Source organism: Dama dama, unplaced genomic scaffold, assembly GCF_033118175.1.
Source record: "Dama dama isolate Ldn47 unplaced genomic scaffold, ASM3311817v1 ptg000088l, whole genome shotgun sequence".
NCBI classification, from domain to species: domain Eukaryota; kingdom Metazoa; phylum Chordata; class Mammalia; order Artiodactyla; family Cervidae; genus Dama; species Dama dama.
The window spans coordinates 4,716,648-4,724,553 of NW_026870905.1; positions in this window are offsets into that span (position 1 = coordinate 4,716,648).

A 7,906-nucleotide genomic window follows, 5' to 3' on the forward strand; every position below is an offset into this window, starting at 1 on the left:
TTTGACATCTTTTGAAGCTCTTCATATTTTTCACACCTTTTGAAGCTCTTCATATTTTTCACACCTTTTCAGGCTCTTCATGTTTTTGAACACTTCTTCTTGCTCCTCCTCTTTTTAAAACCCTTTCATGCTTCTCATATTTTTGACACCTTTTATAGCTCTTCATATTTTTCACACCTTTTCATGCTCTTCATGTTTTTCAACACAGTTTCATGCTGCTTCTATTTTTCAGACCGTTTCATGCTCCTCATATTTTTCACACCTTTTGAAGCTCTTCATATTTTTCACACCTTTTCAGGCTCTTCATGTTTTTGAACACCGTTTCATGATCCTCCTATTTTTCAGACCGTTTCATGCTCATCTCATTTTTGACACCTTTTGAAGCTTTTCATAATTTTCACTACTCTTTAGGCTCTTCATGTTTTTGATCACCGCTTCATGCTCCTCCTATTTTTCAGAGAGTTTCATGCTCCTCATGTATTTCACAACTTTTGAAGCTCTTCATATTTTTCACACCTTTTCAGGCTGTTCATGTTTTTGAACACCGCTTCATGATTCTCCTATTTTTCAGACCGTTTCATGCTCTTCATATTTTTGACCCATTTTGAAGCTCTTCATATTTTTCACACCTTTTCAGGCTCTTCATATTTTTCCACACCACTTCATGCTTCTCCTAATTTTCAGACCGTTTCATGCTCCTCATATATTTCACACCTTTTGAAGCTCTTCCTATTTTTCACACCTTTTCAGGCTCTTCATGTTTTTGACGACCGCTTAATGCTCCTCTTATTTTTCAGACCGTTTGATGCTCCTCATATTTTTGACACCTTTTGAAGCTCTTTCTATTTTTCACAACTTTTAGTGACTTCATATTTTTCAACACCTTTTCATGATTTTCCTATTTTTCAGACCGTTTCATGCTCATCTCATATTTGACACCTTTTGAAGCTTTTCATATTTTTGACAACTTTTCAGGCTCTTCATGATTTTGAAAACAGCTTCATGCTCCTCCTATTTTTCAAAGAGTTTCATGTCCTCATGTATTTCACACCTTTTGAAGCTCTTCATATTTTTCACACCTTTTCAGGCTGTTCATGTTTTTCCACACCACTTCATGCTTCTCCTATTTTTCAGCCCGTTTCATGCTCCTCATGTATTTCACATCTTTTGAAGCTCTTCATATTTTTCAAACCTTTTCAGGCTCTTCATGTTTTTGATCACCGTTTCATGCTCCTCCTATTTTTCAGACAGTTTCATGCTCCTCATATTTTTGACACTTTTTGAAGCTCTTCATATTTTACACACCTTTTCAGGCTCTTAATGTTTTTCAACACCACTTCATGCTCCTCCTATTTTTCAGACCGATTCATGCTCCTCATATATTTGACACATTTATAAGCTCTTCATGTTTTTCACACCTTTTCAAGCTCTTCATATTTTTCAACACCGCTTCATGCTCCTCCTATTTTTCAGACGGTTTCTTGTTGATCTCATTTTTGACACCTTTTGAAGCTCTTCATATTTTTCACACTTTTTGAAGCTCTTCATATATTTCACACATTTTCAGGCTCTTCATGTTTTTCAACACCGCTTCATGCTCCTCCTTTTTTTCAGACCGTTTCATGGTCCTCATGTATTTCACACATTTTGAGGCTCTTGATATCTTTCACACCTTTTCAGCCGCTTCATGTTTTTGAACACCGTTTCATGCTCCTCCTATTTTTCAGACCGTTTCATGCTCCTCATATTTTTGACACCTTTTGAAGCTCTTCATATTTTTCACACCTTTTGAAGCTCTTCATGTATTTCACACGTTTTCAGTCTCTTCAGGTTTTTCAACACCGCTTCATGCTCCTCCTATATTTCAGACCGTTTCATGCTCCTCATATTTTTGACACATTTTGAAGCTCTTCATATTTTTCACACATTTTCAGGCTCTTCATGTTTTTCACAAGTTTTCAGATCTTCATGTTTTTCAACACCGCTTCTTGATCCTCCTATTTTTCCGATCGTTTCATGCTCCTCATATTTTTGTCACGTTTTGAAGCTCTTCATATTTTACACACATTTTCAGGCTCTTCATGTATTTGAACATCGCTACATGCTCATCCGAATTTTCACACCTTTTGAAGCACCTCAAATTTTTCACACCTTTTCAGGCTCTTCATATTCTTGAACACGGTTTCCTGCTCCTCCTTTTTTTCAGACCGTTTCATGCTCCTCATATTTTTGACAGCTTTTGAATCTCTTCATATATTTCACACCTTTTCAGGCTCTTCATGTATTGGAACACCACTTCATGCTCCTCCTATTTTTCGGACGGTTTCATTCTCCTCATGTACTTCACACCTTTTGAAGCTCTTCATATATTTCACACTTTTTCAGGCTCTTCATGTTTTTCAACACCACTTCATGCTCCTCCTATTGTTCAGACCGTTTCATGCTCTTCTCATTTTTGACACCTTCTGAAACTCTTCATATTTGTTACACCCTTTCAGGCTCTTCATGTTTTTCAACACGGCTTCATGCTCCTCCTATTTTTCAGACCGTTTCATGCTCCTCATATTTTTCACACCTTTTGAAGCTCTTAATATTTTTCACACTTTTTCAGGCTCTTCATGTTTTGAACACTGCTTCATGCTCCTCCTATTGTTCAGACCGTTTCATGCTCCTCTTATATTTGACACGTTTTGAGGCTCTTCATATATTTCACACCTTTTCAGGCTCTTCATTTTTTTCAACACCGCTTCATGCTCCTCCTATTTTTCAGACCGATTCAAGCTCCTCATATTTTTGACACCTTTTGAAGCACTTCATATTTTTCACACCTTTTCAGGCTCTTCATTTTCTTGAACACCGCTTCATGCTCCTCCTATTTTTCAGACCGTTTCATGCTCCTCATATTTTTGACACCTTTTGAAGCACTTCGTATTTTTCACACCTTTTCAGGCTCTTCATTTTTTTGAACACCGCTTCATGCTCCTCCTATTTTTCAGACCGTTTCATGCTCCTCATATATTTGACACCTTTTGAAGCCCTTCATATTTTTCACACATTTTCAGGTTTTCATGTTTTTCAACACTGCTTCATGCTCCTCCTATTTTTCAGACCGTTTCATGCTCCTCATGTTTTTCACGTCTTGTGTAGCTCTTCATATTTTTCACAACTTTTGAAGCTCTTCATATTTTTCACACCTTTTGAAGCTCTTCATATTTTTCACATGTTTTCACGCTCTTCATGTTTTCAACACCGCTTCTTGATCCACCTATATTTCAGACTGTTTCATGCTCCTAATATTTTTGTCACGTTTTGAAGCTCTTCATATTTTACACACATTTTCAGCCTCTTCATATTTTTCAACACCGCTTCATGCTCCTCCTATTTTTAACACCTTTTGAAGCTCTTCATATTTTTCACACCTTTTCAGGCTCTTCATGTTTTTGAACACGGTTTCCTGCTCCTCCTTTTTTTCAGACCGTTTCATGCTCCTCATATTTTTGACACGTTTTGAATCTCTTCATATATTTCACACCTTTTCAGGCTCTTCATATATTTGAACAACGCTTCATGCTCCTCCTATTTTTCAGACGGTTTCATCCTCCTCATGTATTTCACACCTTTTGAAGCTCTTCATATTTTTCACACCTTTTCAGGCTCTTCATGTTTTTGAACACCGTTTCATGCTGCTCCTATTTTTCAGACCGTTTCATACTCCTCATAGTTTTGACACATTTTGAAGCTCTTCATATTTTTCACATCTTTTCAGGCTCTTCATGTTTTTCCACACCACTTCATGCTTCTCCTGTTTTTCAGACCGTTTCATGATCCTCATGAATTTCACACATTTTGAAGCTCTTTATATTTTTCACATATTTTCAGGCTCTTCATGTTTTTGATCACCGCTTCATGATCCTCCTATTTTTCAGACCGTTTCATGCTCTTCATATATTTGACACCTTTTGAAGCTCTTCATATTTTTCACACGTTTTCAGGCTTTTCATGTTTTTCAACACCGTTTAATTCTGCTTCTATTTTTCAGACCGTTTCATGCTCCTCATATTTTTGACACCTTTAGACTCTTCATATTTTTCACACCTTTTCAGCCTCTTCATGTTTTTCACACATTTTCAGCCTCTTCATGTTTTTGAACACCCCTTCTTGCTCCTTTTATTTTTCAGAGAGTTTCATGCTCCTCATGTATTTCACACCTTTTAAAGCTCTTCATATTTTTCACACCTTTACAGGCTCTTCATGTTTTTGAACACCGTTTCATCCTCCTCCTATTTTTCAGACCGTTTCATGCTCCTCATATTTTTGACACCTTTTGAAGCTCTTCATATTTTTCACACCTTTTCAAGCTCTTCATGTTTTTGCACACTGCTTCATGCTCTTCCTATTTTTCAGACCGTTTCATGCTCCTCATATTTTTGACACCTTTTGAAGCTCTTCATATTTTTCACACCTTTTCAGGCTCTTCATGTTTTTCAACACCAATTCATGCTTCTCCTATTTTTCAGACTGTTTAATGCTCCTCATATTTTTGACACCTTTAGAAACTCTTCATATTTTTCACACCTTTTCAAGCACTTCATGGTTTTCCACACCGCTTCATGCTCCTCCTATTTTTCATACCGTTTCATTCTCCTCATATTTTTGACATGTTTTGAAGCTCTCATATATTTCACACCTTTTCAGGCTCTTCATTTTTTTCAACACCACGTCATGCTCCTCCTATTTTTCAGACCCTTTTATGCTCTTCTCATTTTTGACACCATTTGAAGCTCTTCATATTTTTCACACCTTTTGAAGCTCTTCATGGTTTTCACACCTTTTCAGGCTATTCATGTTTTTCAACACCGCTTCATGCTCCTTCTATTTTTCTGACCGTTTCATGCTCCTCATAATTTTGACACATTTTGAAGCTCTTCATATTTTTCACACCTTTTCAGGCTCTTCATGTTTTTCAACACCGCTTCGTGCTCCTCCTCTTTTTCAGACCGTTTCATGCTCCTCATATTTTTGACATCTATTGAAGCTCTTCATATTTCTCACACCTTCTCAGGTTCTTCACGTTTTTCAACACCACTTCATGCTCCTCCTATTTTTCAGACCGTTTCATGCACATCTCATTTTTGACACCTTTTGAAGCTCTTCATATTTTTCATATTTTTGAAGCTCTTCATGTTTTCAGACGTTTTCAGACTCTTCATGTTTTTCAACACCGCTTCATGCTCCTGCTATTTTTCAGACCGTTTCATGCTCCTCATATTTTTGACAGTTTTTGAGGCTTTTCATATTTTTCACACCTTTTCAGGCACATCATGTTTTTGAACATTGCTTCATGCTCCTCCTATTTTTCAGACCGCTTCAGGCTCTTCATATTTTTGACACCTTTTGAAGCTCTTCATATTTTTCACACCTTTTCAGGCTCTTCATGTTTTTGAACACCGCTTCATGCTCTTCCTATTTTTCAGACCGTTTCATGCTCCTCATATATTTGACACCTTTTGAAGCTCTTCATATTTTTCACACCTTTTCAGGCTCTTCATGTTTTTGAACACCGCTTCATGCTCTTCCTATTTTTCAGACGGTTTCATTTTCATCTCATTTTTGACACCTTTGAAGCTCTTCATATTTTTCACACCATTTGAAGCTCTTCATGTTTTTCACACCTTTTCAGGGTCTTCATGTTTTTCAACACCACTTCATGCTCTTCTTATTTTTCAGACGGTTTCATGTTCATCTCATTTTTGACACCATTTGAAGCTCTTCATATTTTTCACACCTTTTGAAGCTCTTCATATTTTTCACACCTTTTCAGGCTCTTCATTTTTTTCAACACCTCTTCATGCTCCTCTTATTTTTCAACACCGCTTCATGCTCCTCCTATTTTTCAGACCGTTTCATGCTCCTCATAATTTTGACACTTTTTGAAGCTCCTCATATTTTTCACACGTTTTGAAGGTCTTCATATATTTCACACCATTTCAGGCTCTTCATGTTTTTCAACACCACTTCATGCTCCTCCTATTTTTCAGACCGTTTCATGCTCATCTCTTTTTTGACACCTTTTGAAGCTCTTCATATTTTCACACGTTTTCAGACTATTCATGTTTTTCAACACGGCTTCATGCACCTCCTATTTTTCAAACTGTATCATGCTCCTCATATTTTTCACACCTTTTGAAGCTCTTCATATTTTTCACAGCTTTTCAGGCTCTTCATGTTTTTGATCACCGTTTCATGCTCCTCATATTTTTCAGACGGTTTCATGTTCATCTCATTTTTAACACCTTTTGAAGCTCTTCATATATTTCACACGTTTTCAAGCTCTTCATATATTTCACACCTTTTCAGGCTCTTCATGTTTTTGAACACCGCTTCATGCTCCTCTTATTTTTCAGACCGTTTCAGGCTCCTCATATTTTTGACACCTTTTGAAACTCTTCATATTTCTCACACCTTTTCAGGATCTTCATGTTTTTCAACACCAATTCATGCTCCTCCTATTTTTCAGACCGTTTCATGCTCCACACATTTTGAAACCTTTTGAAGCTCTTCATATTTTTCACAACTTTTCAGGCTCTCCATGTTTTTCATCACCGCTTCATGCTCCTCGTATGTTCAGACCGTTTCATGCTCCTCATATTTTTGACACCTTTTGAATCTCTTCATACTTTTCACACCTTTTAGGCTCTTCATGTTGTTGAACAGCGCTTCATGCTCCTCCTATTTTTCAGACCGTTTCATGCTCCTCATGTATTTCACACCATTTGAAGCTCTTCCTGTTTTTCACACCTTTTCAGTCTCTTCATGTCTTTGAACACCATTTCATGCTCCTCCGATTTTTTAGACCGTTTCATGCTCCTCATATTTTTGACACCTTTTGAAGCTCTTCATATTTTTCACACCTTTTGAAGCTCTTCATGTTTTTCATATTTTTGAAGCTCTTCATATTTTTCACACCTTTTCACGCTTTTCATGTATTTGAACACCGGTTCATGCTCTTCCTATTTTTCAGACCGTTTCATGCTCCTCCTATTTTTCACTCCTTTTGAAGCTCTTCATATTTTTCACACCTTTTCAGTCTCTACATGTTTTTGAACACCGCTTCATGCTCCTTCTATTTCTCAGACCATTTCATGCTCCTCATGTATTTCACACCTTTTGAAGCTCTTCGTATTTTGCACACATTTTCAGGCTTTTCAGGTTTTTCACAACGACTTCATGCTCCTCATATTTTTCAGACCGTTTCATGCACATTTCATTTTTGACTCCTTTTGAAGCTCTTCATATTTTTCACACCATTTTCAGGCTCTTCATGTTTTTCAACACCGCTTTATGATCCTCCTATTTTTCAGACCGTTTCATATTCCTCATATTTTTGACATTTTTTGAGGCTCTTCATATTTTTCACACCTTTTCAGGCTCTTCATGTCTTTGAACACCGTTTCATGCTCCTCCTATTTTTGTGACCGTTTCATGCACATCTCATTTTTGACACCTTTTGAAGCCTTTGATATTTTTCACACCATTTTCAGGCTCTTCATGTTTTTCAACACCGCTTTCTGATCCTCCTATTTTTCAGACCGTTTCATGCTCCTCATGTATTTGACACCTTTTAAAGCTCCTCATATATTTCACACCTTTTCAGGCTCTTCATATTTTTCACATAATTTCAGGCTGTTCATGTTTTTGAACACGGCTTCATGCTCCTCCAATTTTTCAGACCGTTTCATGTTCCTCATATTTTTGACACCTTTTGAAGCTCTTCATATTTTTCACACCTTTTGAAGCTCTTCATATTTTTCACACCATTTTCAGGCTCTTCATGTTTTTTAACACCGTTTCATGCTCCTCCTATTTTTCAGACCGTTTCATGCTCCTCTTATGTTTGACACCTTTT